We start from the raw sequence: 13,372 nt of genomic DNA, 5'->3' as shown, positions 1-13,372 counted from the left end.
TATTTTTCTTACAGTGATTTATTTGATTTCAAACAAATCTGAGCTTTGGTTGTGTGATTTGCTGTTCCCCTATGATATACACATATTCACCTTAGGGTATGTTTCTCTCTCAGTGCATATGGGAAAATCTCGAACCTTCAGTACAAAAGTTTGAGCCGTGGGGGTGTCTGGGTGGCTCCGACTTCAGCTCAGGTCATGATTTCGAGGTTCACGAGTTCGAGCTCCACATCGGGCTCTGTACTGACAGCGCAGAGCCTGGAGCCTGCTTCGGATTTTGTGTCTCCCTCTCTCTCTGCCCTTCCACTGCTCTTTCTCTCCCCCACCTCTCTCAGAAATAAATAAAACATTAAAAAAAAAAAAAAAAAAAAAAAAAAAAAAAAGCTTGGAACAGTGAGTGTCACCTGAGGGCAGCCAGACAGAGTGGGGGTAGGAGCTCAGTGTTCTCTCTTGTATCCTGAGGACTGCTTTAATCTTTTGCAAGGACCTGGTACTTCTTTTAGAATTCAAATAAATTTGAGAAAAAGAATTTGTATATTCACTCAATGATTCTACTCTTAGTTCTGATCCTAAAGACGAAGCATGTGTTGGCACAGACTCTTGTGCCAGGATGTTGGCTGCAGCCTGGGAAGACTATTTAGAGATTGACAGCCTAACCTTCCAGCAAATAAAGAATTGGCTGAAGGCTGAACGAGTGGGCATATCCTCTTCCACTTAAATACGATACAACTTCAAAAATGCTTTCACAAATTATTTGAGGGTATGGGAAAGCGACCTTGATAGAATGCTACAGCTTAAAAGCAGGATACACATTTACATACAGTTTGGTTACAGATGACTGTCCCTGGATGATAACATTAGGAGCCATTTCTAATTTTCTGAATTGTGTTGCAAATTCTCAGACTTTCTACAATCGATTCGCATCACTTTTATCTGCAAGAAACAACCAGCAGCGATTTAATCAAATGCACGCAAAGAGAATTGAAGCCCGGAAAGGGTCCACAGACCCTCCATAAAATGATGTTTGCAGTGGCTCGCGCCTCCAACGCCTCCCACCGACCCCACCGCCCTTTTCTTCCAAAGTCCCCGCTCCCCTAATCCAACCGCCTCTTGCCCCGTCGTCCTTTTAATTTGTGGCGCCTGAGGTGCCTTTTCCGTGTCCTCCTATGGTCTCCCCACCCGCCTTGGTCACTCCCAGCGGTAGGTAGGGGTGCCCTGGGCCTGCCGTCTCTGCAGGGGTGTGTGTGGGGGGGGGTGCAGGCTGGGGGGCAGGGTCCCGGGTGCCCGTGCTGGGGAGGGGACCCGCCTTGGTGTGCCGCAGATGACTCCGGCCCCCTCGGTCCCGCCCCGGAGCCCGGGCTCCCCGCGCCCTCGCGTCCCGCGTCCCAGGCGGGCTCCCCCGCGGCGGCGCCACGGGATCTGGGGACGCGTCCCGAGCCCGGCAGCGCAGCTCGGGGCAGAGGCGACCGAGGACGCGGCGCGCGGGCTCCCACCCCGCGGCCGAGGCCCCGCGCACGCGCGTCTCCGGTCCTCGGGCTCCGCCCCGCGGCCACCGGGCCCGCTGCAGCCGATCGCCGGGCTGGGCGGCGCGACTCCGGTCCCCGGGCCCCAGGGGCCCGACGCTCCTTAACTAGAGAGGGGATCCGTCAGCTCACAGAAGGACGCTGGGTTCTGTCTCAGGGACTGATGGTAAGGGGACCACAGAGATGAGGGACCCGGTCTTTTGAGAGGGAACTTAGGTTTGCACTCTCGGCTCTGTTCCCGCCCCAACTACACTGTTAGGTCGTTTTAGGAACTCTTTCCATTCCCACCTATGGCTGGCAGGATCCCCGTTCTTCTCAACCTTCCAAGCGCGGTTCCATCTCCTGCAGGAACCAGTCTGCCACTGCGTTGCCCGCCCGAGCTGGGTGGCATCGTGATCCCCACCGTACAGATGAGGGAACAGGTCAGGGAGATGCCTATGCCAGGCATAGAACCCGGGTCTCTTCTAGAGCCCAGGGGTTTGTTCCCTCCGTGTGGGGGAGTCCTGCCCGGCAGGGGGCGGGAGTGATTCTGCCCTCTCTGCGCGGGAAGGCTGCGTGCTCACATCGCTGCGGGAAAGGTGGCCTTGGGCCTGGATCGTGGGGAGGAAGGGAGAGGAGAGTTTGTGCGACTTCCCTTCCCTGTCCTCCGCCTTTCTTACCCGTTACTACCTCCCCAGCTCCCTTACAGTTCCCTCTGAAAAGCCATAGATGAGGATCAGAGCTAGACTCAAGCGACCAGCCTAGACTCTGGTCAGGCTGGGGTAGCTAGGGGAGGGGATGGAGAGGGATCCACCATGGTGTGAGTGTTGGTACCATTTGAGGGCCCAGTGGGTGATGCTAGTGTGTGTTGAGGGGGGACAGGGGGTCTGGCTCCCAGGGGTGGAGGTCGGGGTGAGCGGACGAACGTATCTAGGCACAGAAGCACCTGACCCTCCTTTTCCTGAATATCCAGACAGTCCTCAGAATAGCAGATGCAGGCACAGCGCAAAAGGCTGGGGATATCTGGGTCTCCGAGGAGTAAGAGGTGGTGTTTACTGGGGCACACACAGCCTGAATTTGGAGATGTTTCCATATGAGTCATTCATCATTACTGGGCAGCACTGTCAGCCATTATCACCACATTTGTGGTCTGGGTCTGACTGACCTGTTTTGGTACAGATCCTCAAACCCATGCGTAGGCTCTCCATCATGAAGTGGGTTCTTTTGCACCATTGGGTGCCCTCTTGTGGATACTTGAGAAATTTCACTGTATCTTTTCCACACACCCGCCCCCTCCCCCAGCTGCTTCCATGACCATTTCCACCACCGCTGCCTTCACTCCACCCACAGGGGTCTCTTTATGAAGGGGGGAAAAAAAAAGTGTTCTGGGATCCCAAAGTTGGATTGCAATGCCTGAAATTCTACTATATTCTAAATAAGCTTGGACACGGCGCTCATTATCTACTTTACAAATATCAGCTCATTTATTCCTCACAGCTACCCTATATCATCTCTACTTTCCGGATGAGGAAGTTGTGGCCCAGAGAAGTCAAGTGACTTACCTAAGGTCACACAGCTACGCTGGATTCTAGACCCTTGTCATGTTGCCCCTCACTGGTGTGGGAAGCCTCATGCAGCAACACAAAGGCACACTCAGAGGACGTGTGTGTGTACAACAGGGAGAATCTCCCCAGGCTTCTTCTCCAACTCCCCCAAAGCTCACCGCGCACTTCCTGGGGATGAGTCTGCCCCACCATGGGAATAGAGGGTTGGGAGATTTCCAAGAACCACCCCCCCCCCTTGTTTGTTTAACCTTATTGGTTCTTTCTAACACTACTGGGAGGTGGAACGCGAAGGAGGAGGCAGGGCTGCTCAAAACTCAGAATCTCACGGAGCATCAGAGTTCTCTAAAACACTACAGCCCCATCACTAACTGAACCAGAAGCCAGTGTAGACGCAGGCCAGTCAGGTGGCATCCACACTGCCTTCCCACTCTCCACCCTCTTAGCATGGAGTGGGTCCTGTTGAATGATCATAGGACTTGCCTCTCTTCCTAAACCTGAAACGTGGGGGTGTGTGGGGTCAGAAGAACTCTCTTCCTAGCATTTACAGATAAGGAAATGAAGCCTCGTCCTAAGACCTTCACTCACTCACCACATGTTAGCTGACAATCCACCGTGGGTAGGGGGAGACAGGGCTACAGAAGTGGGTGAAGAGCAGCCCTCTGCCCTTAAGGAACTCTGTCTAGCAGGGGAAGGAGAGATGAGGAAATGATCATTACAGTCAGTGTGCTGGTGTATAAGGTGGTGACTGCTACAGCAAGTGAGGCTGGAATCTGCCTCGGTGGGCCAGGGAGGCTGGAAAGGAGGTGCCCCTTGAGGTTGGTCTTGGAGGGTGGATTGGGATTCACGGAGGGTAACGAGAGCAATCCACGTTGGGGCTCATACATAGATGCAGCAGTCTGAAACGACAGGGCATGTGCAGACAGTGGTGAGCGAGCATTTCTCTGGCACAGAGGCTGCTGGGGAGGAGGGCAGGACGTTGGCTGGGAGTTGGGGTCAGCTTGCAAAGGTCTCACTTTCCAGGCTAAGGAGTTCCAACTTGACACCCTAAGTTCAGGCCAAGGGTGGTATGGCCCTCTCCAAAGAACATAGAGGAGGAGGCGTCTTGACATGATCAGAAGGAGTGAAGGTCAGGGAGAGGGGCACTGGGGATGGTCCGCCTTGTTTATTAGGGTTTTCATTAAACCGCTACAGAGTTCTCCATTAGTCAGAACTAAGGTACTGTGAGAGCCTGAAGGAGTGAGGGAAGAAGCACAGAAGCCAACAGAGCTGGAACTCGGGACTCAAGGCCACCAGAACTTCATCCCTGCCCTTGTCTTTTCTCCACTCATCTCTGCCTGGCTCTGTTCCGCAGAGACTCTCTTCTTGTAGAGGGAAGGTGGCCACCCACCGCCCCGGGCCTGTTTCACCTCAACTAGCAATCCCAGCATGAAGGGGACCTCCTTCCCCTGTCCGTATATTAACCCCAAGGAAGGGTCTGATTGGCCCTGCTCAGGTCAATGATACCTGTTGCCAGGGATGTGGGAGACTGTGATTGACTCTGCCCAGGCCACACATCCACCTCTAGTGAGGAGGCAGAAGCAGGATGGAACAGTCCAGCTTATAGCTCCTCAGGAACATGTGGAGTAAAGGAGGGAGTTCCCCCAAAGGAAAAGGGGTACAATTATCAGGAAGTATGTGGGGAATGAGCCAGACAGCATAAAATGGAAGATATACCACTTCTGTGTGCCAAACGCTCTACTAAATACTGGGGATTCAGAAACAAGATCTTGTCTTTGCAGTCAGATAACTCACAATCCAGACGAAGGTTTGGATAATTCGAAAGCATCACGATGATGATGGGATACAAGGACTCTCCAGATACTCTGGGAACCCAAGAAAGGGGCGCCCCCCCAGAGACTGAGGAAGAAAGAACCCAAAACGTGTCCCTCAACCTAGTTATGTAAGATGAATGGGAATTAGCCAAGGGAAGAAAGGAAAGAGGAAATTCAAGAAGAGGGAGGGACATATAGAGGCATAGACCACACAAAAGTGGCAGGTTTCTATCATGGGTGAAAGGGCAAAGTGTTGTGCAGTTCCTCGAAAGAGGGACACAGAAGGACGTTCCATGCAGTGAGAGGAAGTGGTGAGTTTAGATTGGCACGTGGGGGTGGGGGTGGCTGTGGGTCACTCATATCCATAGATGATTAGATTGTTTTGGATCCAGAGGTTGAAGAAAAAGATTACGCCATGGAGATAATTGGGATTCATCCCAACTGGTGGGAGCCAGAGCCACAGGAGGACACCGTCACCCTGGGAGAATGAGAGGGAGACTGCAGACACAAAGCTGGCAAACACCCACATCGGCTGAGCGGGTGAACACAGAGGGCACAGGAAGGAAGGCATCTGATAAAAAAAAACAAGTGCAGGTTAGCAGCAAATGATTTGTCCTCTGCATGTGTAATTCTCTCTCATTTGAAACCACCCAGGGGGAAAGAACAGATTCCCTTCAAAGGAATGAAAATCAGATCGTCATCAGATATCTCATCAGCAACCCCGTTGCAAAACCTGCAGACGGCGAAGGGAATGGCAAGACTACTCTTTGTCTCCAGCATCCGTTCCCCCAGAGGATGGGGAACTGGAGGGCAGACAGCCACTGCAACATACATGTAACTCTTCCTCAGTAATAGAACCTTGGGATTTTAGCTGGGCGCATAGCTATCCAGAATCAATGTTGCATTTCCAGCATCCCTTGAAGCTAAGTGTGTCCATGTGATTAACTTCTGGCTGTCGCTTCCTTCTTTGCACCTTCCTCCATCCATCCTGCTGCTAGAAAGCCAATATGAGCCCATCAGTTTGGACGTGAGGACAAGGACCATATCTTACATGTAGCAGAGTAGAAAACTGGGAGGAGCCTAGTCCCCAGAAGTCTTTTACATGAGGGGAAAAAAAAAAAAACAACACTTCAATTTGTTTGAGCCACTACTATTTTGGGTCTCTTATTTATAGCTAAACTTAATCCTAACTGATATTAGGGAGAAATCATACCCAGCTAAAATATCAATCAAGTATGAGAATAAAATAAAGTCATTTTTATACATGTAACAATCCAAAGAAGTTGGGAAATAAACGTTTAAATATATTATTAAATTCCTAAAAGTAGGGGTACATGCACTCCGATGTTTATAACAGCATTATCAACAATAACCAAACTACGGAAAGAGCCCATCAGCCCATTGACTGATGAATGGATAAAGATGTGGTATATATATATACACAATGGAATATTACCCAGCCATCAAAAAGAATGAAATCTTGCCATTTACAATGACAGGGATGGAGCTAGAGTGTATTATGCTAAGCCAAATAAGTCAGCCAGAGAAAGACAAATACCATATGATTTCACTCATATGTGGAATTTAAGCAACAAAACAGATGAACTTATGGGAGAGGGAAGAAAGAGAGAGGGAAACAAACCACAAGAGACTACTCATAATGATGGAGAACAAACTAAGGGTTGATGGAGAGAGGTGGGTGGTGGATGGGCTAGATGGGTGATGGGTATTAGGAGGGCATTTGTTATGATGAGCATGGGGTGTTATACATACATGGTGAATCACTGAATTCTCCTGAAACCAATGTTGCACTGTATGTTAACTGACTAGAATTTAAATAAAAATTAAAAAGAAAAAAAAGCCCTAGAGGTAAATGGTAGAAGAAGTAAATAAATATGTGACTGGCAAGGATTAGGGAAAGAAGGGAAACAGTGGAAGCAAGCTAAATTCATCACCTTTCATTGCAATGAGTCAGGACATGCTGTTTAAATTTGATGAATTAGGCACAGAGATATTAACATATGTTCTGGCATTATGGAAATACTATCAGAAGGTTAAAGAGAGAAGTGGTTGAAAATGATTCCTTCTGAGGGATGGGCCTCACTGTTGATAGAGGGAGACCTTAATTTTTCAATTTTACTCTCGTGTGCAGTTTAGGTGTATGTTTGTACTTGTATGTATGTAGGATAACCTCTGAAGGACACATACCTCTTTAATGGATTAACCTTCTGAGAGTAGGAGTAGACCCAATGGGGGTGGGTCTGGGAAACAGACAAAGGTCTCACTTAATCTTTTGTTTATTTTATTTGGTGTTATAAAAGTGAGCACTTAATATTTTTGTAAGAAAAACTTTTAACATATTTTTTAAAGAGAATGAGGAAAGGAAAATAACAGAGGTCTACAGTCTAGAAAATACCACAGGCAGAAGGACAGGACCTGCAAGGACTCACCTCCTTGGCAGTGAAATCGGGTGTCTCTTAGCACGTCTGATTGCCCCTAATTTTGGCCGCTGCCTGGATATACCTCATCCGTTGTCCTTCATGGCCAGACCTGAGAGGAGTTTAAAGAGAATTCCCCTCTCGGGAGGTGTCCTGCTCAAGTGCCCCACTTCCTGCTGGCATAGTTAGAGTTGGAATTATCTCAGGGCTGAGCAATCAGAGGCCCCCATTTGCCAGGCTTGGGATTTCTCTAGTGATACAACTCCCTTAAATCCTAGTTGGCTGTCTGCCATTTCAATTCCTAGGGATGCCATGTGCACAAGTCACCAATGCCAGAAATCCTGCCCAGTCATGAAACTTGATTCTGAGCCTGTCTCTTGTGGTTTGTCTCTTAGCAACGGGCTCTGACTGTCCATCTAGGCCTTTTAAGATTCTTCCTTGGTGTGTGGACTTCTGGGGTTCACTATCCAGCATCCATTCTGGACTGAGACCTTGAATTTCATTTGGGAAACATCTTCCTCCCCCAACCATTCTTTGCCAAGAGATTTAATCTTGGATTGCTTTCTACTCTCATAGCTAGGTGTGCCAATCGGAATGTTCTAATTTACCTAGTGGAAATGATTGCTCAGGGAGGGGTACATGATCTATAGCATCCCAATCAGAGTGACTCACAGGACTTTTGCTGAAAATGCTGGGACATTGTCTTGCTCTTTCTTGATGATATTGAACAAGGAAGCTTGTAGCACCAGGAGTGGCTATCAGCCAAGAGAGCTGTCGGGACTATGAGGGGAGTTACCCAACACTGAGGTAGCAGAAGAGAAAGATGGGAAAGGTGGGGGAAAAAAACAATCAGATTACAGTTATAAAGTATTGTTTTCTCTGGTTCCTCCTAACTTTAGCATAGAAAATAAAATTCAGGGGCACCTGCGTGGCTCAGTCAGTTAATCGTCAACCGACCCAGGTCATGATCTCACAGTTCACGAGTTTGAGCCCTGCACTGGGCTCTGTGCTGACAGCCTAGAACATACTTCGGATTCTGTGTCTCCCTATCTCTCTGCCCCTCCCCTAATCATACTCTGCCTCTCTCTCTCTCTCTTAAATATAAACATTAAAAACAATTTTTTTAAGAAAAGAAAATTCAGCTTTTGCAATTACATGTAGCACAGAACTGTCTCTCAGTGGTCTTAAGCCATTGGTCACAAAGACACTAGATCTTTCTTAACAAAGCTAATTATCCAACTTCCTCCAATGGGCCAGTTTAAAAGAAAGATTTTTCAAAGGATATAGGAGTGTTGTTTCAAAGGGGCACATGCACCCCAATGTTTATAGCAGCACTATCAACAATAGCCAAACTATGGAAAGACCCCAAATGTCCATTGACTGATGAATGGATAAAGAAGATGTAGTATATATATGTGCAATGGAATATTACTTGGCAATCAAGAAGAATGATCTTGGTATTTGCAACTACGTGGATGGAACTAGAGGGTATTATGCTAAGCGAAACAAGTCAGTCAGAGAAAGAAAAATATCATATGATTTCACTCATGTGGAATTTAAGATACAAAACAGATGGACATAAGAGAAGGGAAGCAAAAATAATATAAAAAACAGATGTAGACAAACCATAAGAGACTATTACATACAGAGAACAAACTGAGGGTTGCTGGAGGGGTATTGGGTGGAAGGATGGGCTAAATCGGGCAAGGGGCATTAAGGAAGACACCTGTTGGGATGAGCACTGGGTATTATAAGTAAGTGGTAAATCAGTAAACCCTTATTACACCATATATTAACTAACTCGGATTTAAATTAAAAAAAAAACAAAAAATAAAGAAAAGAAAAGAAATATTTTTATCTTGTAACACCATACTGAAGACCACCAGTAGTATATCACATTCAATATCTAATGTTTTTCTATCAAATCTCCAATGACTTCAATACCATTTGGCACATAGTCTGAGCCCTAAAGTACAACAGGAGATTACACTAGCTGATCCAGGAAGATGTGTCTGGCTCAGTCAGTAGAGCATGTAACTCTTGATCTCAGGGCTGTGAGTTTGAGCCCCACATTGAGATTACTTAAAAATAAAAAATCTTAGGGGTGCCTGGGTGGCTCAATCGGTTAAGCATCTGACTTCAGCTCAGGTTATGATCTCGCAATTGGTGAGTTCAGCCCCACGTCAGGCTCTTTGTTAGCAGCTTGGAATCTCCTTGGAATTCTGTCTCTCCTTCTCTCTGCCCCTTCCCTTCTCTCTCTCTCTCAAAATAAATAAATAAACTTTAAAAACAACAACAACAAAACCAAAGTAATTTAAAAAAGAGGGGGCTTATTGGCTCATGGGATAGGAATGACAAGGGTATATTGGAAACAAACACAAACACTGCTCTCTCTCTCCGTCTCTCTCTCTCTCTCTCTCTCTCTCTCTTTCTTTCACTCAATTGTCTTAGTTTCATACTCTGTTTCAGTTTCATTGTCTTCCAAATTAGAATGGCTTTTCTATGCAATTAGAGAACATCAGCTACTAGTGGCATCCACAATTGTATCTGATAACTCCACGATCAGAGAAGAAACAAACCTCTTCCGGGGCGCCTGGGTGGCGTAGTCGGTTAAGCGTCCGCCTTCAGCCAGGTCACGATCTCGCGGTCTGTGAGTTCGAGCCCCGCGTCAGGCTCTGGGCTGATGGCTCGGAGCCTGGAGCCTGTTTCCGATTCTGTGTCTCCCTCTCTCTCTGCCCCTCCCCCGTTCATGCTCTGTCTCTCTCTGTCCCAAAAATAAATTAAAAAAAAAAAAAAAAAACAAAAAACGTTGAAAAAAAAAAAAAAAACACCTCTTCCCTGTCAACTAGAGCCAAAAACTCCCAGAAAGGGTCTTGATTGGCTTGTTTTGGGTCATGTGCCCACCTTTCACCCAGGAACCTGCGCATGTTGTGATTGACTTGTATCAGATTACATATGCACTTTAGAAGTCACTCAAAGAAATGAGGTGGGGAGTTACCTGAAAAAATGTTACCAGAAGAAATGTGGGAGAGGGGATGCTTGGTAGAGGAAAAAGACAATAGTCAATGAAAGAATTAAAGAAGAGTATAAATAAATACATAAATAAATAAAAGGAAAAAAGGAAAAGATGAGGGGCACCTGGGTGGCTCAGTCGATTAAGCGTCCGACTTCAGCTCAGGTCATGATCTCATGGTCCGTGAGTTCGAGCCCCATGTCAGGCTCTGTGCTGACAGCTCAGAACCTGGAGCCTGTTTCAGATTCTGTGTCTCCCTCTCTCTCTGGCCCTCTCCCATTCATGCTCTGTCTCTCTCTGTCTCAAAAATAAATAAACGTCAAAAAAAATTAAAAAATATACTTAAAAGAAAAGATGAGTACAGTGGCCAGATATTAGATAAATGTACAGAAACTGATGACTCTATATACACTAACACTTAATAAAGTGCTAGTTAATATGCCATTTACAATTTTAAAAAACCTGTGTAACTATGTAAGAATAAATCTAACAAGAATTGTACAAGAAAACTATGAATTTTCAATGAGGGACATGAAATACAGCATGAATAAAAGTAGAGATCTTGGTCTTAGTTGGAATGACTCAATATTCTAATGTAGTACATACTTCCCTCCAAATCTATAAATTAACATAATCCCAATCAAAATCTCAATGGGATTTAAAAAATTTTTTTTAATTTTTTTTTTTTTTTGAGAGAGAGACAGAGAGACAGAGTGCAAGCAGGGTAGGGGCAGAGAGACAGGGAGACACAGAATCTGAAGCAAGCTCCAGGCTCTGATCTGTCAGCACAGAGCCTGATGAGGGGCTTGAACTCACAGACCATGAGATCATGACCTGAGCTGAAGTTGGATGCTTAACCCACTGAGCCACCCAGGCACCCCACGATGGGATTTTTAAGAGGGAATGTGAAGTGCTGAGTCTAAAGTTAATCTGGCAAATATGTGCATGAGTATAACCAAGATAATTTAAAAAGGAAAGGAAAGGAAAGAAAAGGAAAGGAAAGGGAATGGAAGGGAGGGGAAGGGAAGGGTAGGAAAAAAGGGAGGAGTTGCTACCATATGTCAAAACATAATATAAAATACTGCAATTAAAAGTATGTTATTGGGGATGGTTCCATTTCCAGGTAGATGGAGGAGACATACTTTTCTTTATTCCTCCCACTAAATATTGCAAAAAACCGCTGGATCTTATATATAAAACATACATTAAAAGGCTCTGAAAGATGGAAAGAAGAAGGCAGACTAGCATAGGGATATTGTGGCCTGAAAAACGACACAGGGGTGGGGTCTCTGGGTTTTCTTTTTGTTCCATATATCCCAGACTAGGTGCTGGAGAAGCCAGCAACCTGAAATGGAAACACCAAGAGACACAAACAAACCCTGTGAAAGCCTGTTCTCTTCAGTGAAAGGCTATCAGGAAAAGGATAATTTAGCAATGCAGATAGTTGTGGGCAAATAGTCACTTTGCTAGAGCCAAACAGTACAGTAAAAAGTGTGGTCTAGGGGCGCCTGGGTGGCGCAGTCGGTTAAGCGTCCGACTTCAGCCAGGTCACGATCTCGCGGTCCGTGAGTTCGAGCCCCGCGTCAGGCTCTGGGCTGATGGCTCGGAGCCTGGAGCCTGTTTCCGATTCTGTGTCTCCCTCTCTCTCTGCCCCTCCCCCGTTCATGCTCTGTCTCTCTCTGTCCCAAAAATAAATAAAAAACGTTAATATAAAAAAAAAAAAAAAGTGTGGTCTAATTCCCACACATGCCAGCAAAGACCAAATGGGAAGTCTAGACTTCTAACCTTGCCAGGCTGTAAAGAGGTGACTGACTCTCACTTCCTCCAACCCATTGGATTGGTGTCAAGGCAAGGCTAGATATAGAGGCAGAAATTTCATCCCCACTGAGGGCAGTCCCACCACCCACCCCAACATACAGTGTCAATGGAAATGACAACCTGGACTTTCACCTCCATCTGGAAGTAAGGAAGGGATGCCACCTCTTTCCTTGCCTGAGCAGTGTTAGAAGGAACCAGATAGAACAAAAAGTTTAAATAAGATCCAGAGTATCACAACATGATGCCCAAATGTAGGTATTTCAGGGATGTCCGGGTGGCTCGGTCAAGTGTCCTCTTGATTTTGGCTTAGGTCACAATTGCATGATTTATGAGTTTGAGTCCCATGGGGCTCTGCACTGAGAGTACAGAGCCTGCTTGGAATTCTCTGTCTCCCTCTCTTTCTGCTCCTCTCCTGCTTGTGCATGTGGTCTCTCTCTCTCTCTCTCTCTTTCTCAAGAATAAATAAACATTAAAAAAAGAAATTACAATATAAAGTCACTTGTCATATCAAGAACCAGGAGGTTGTCAAATTTAATAGAAAAGGAAAATCAATAATGGCAACACAGATGACAGGCATGTTAACATCATCTGACAAAGATTTTAAAGTGGTCATAGTAAAAATGGTTCAACAAGTACACTTGAAATACATGAAAAAAATAGAAACCCTCATTAAAGAAATAGAAAGTTTTAGCAAGAAATAGAAGACATGAAAAAGAACCAAATGGAAATTTTAGAACTGAGAAATATAATAGAAATTCTAAAAACTCAATGGATGCATTCAATAGTAAAATGGAAAGAGTAGAGGAAAAATCAGTGAACTGGAAGATAGAAAAATAAAAATTATCCAACTGTACAACAGAGATAAAATAGACTGAAAACAAAAAAACAAACAGAACCTCAGGGACCTGTGGGACTATAACAAAAGAGCTAATGCTCCTGTCATCACAGTCTCACAAAAAGAGGAGAAAAAGGACAGGGATGAAAAAGTACACAAAAAAATAACAGCAAAAATGTCCCAAATTTGTCAAAAGCCTTAAACCTACAAATTCAAGAAGCTGAGTGAACTTTGAATAGGAAAACTCAAATGCACAGCAAGACACATCACAGTCAATCTTCTGAAAACTAGACAAAGAAAATCTCGAAAGCAGTGCAAACGAAATGACATCTTTACTACAGGGGGAAAACAACTCAAATAGCAGTGGATTTCCCATCAGGAACCATAAAGTCC

Source organism: Neofelis nebulosa, chromosome 16 (assembly GCF_028018385.1).
Source record: "Neofelis nebulosa isolate mNeoNeb1 chromosome 16, mNeoNeb1.pri, whole genome shotgun sequence".
In the NCBI taxonomy this organism is placed as follows: domain Eukaryota; kingdom Metazoa; phylum Chordata; class Mammalia; order Carnivora; family Felidae; genus Neofelis; species Neofelis nebulosa.
Note: the sequence above shows the minus strand (reverse complement) of the source record.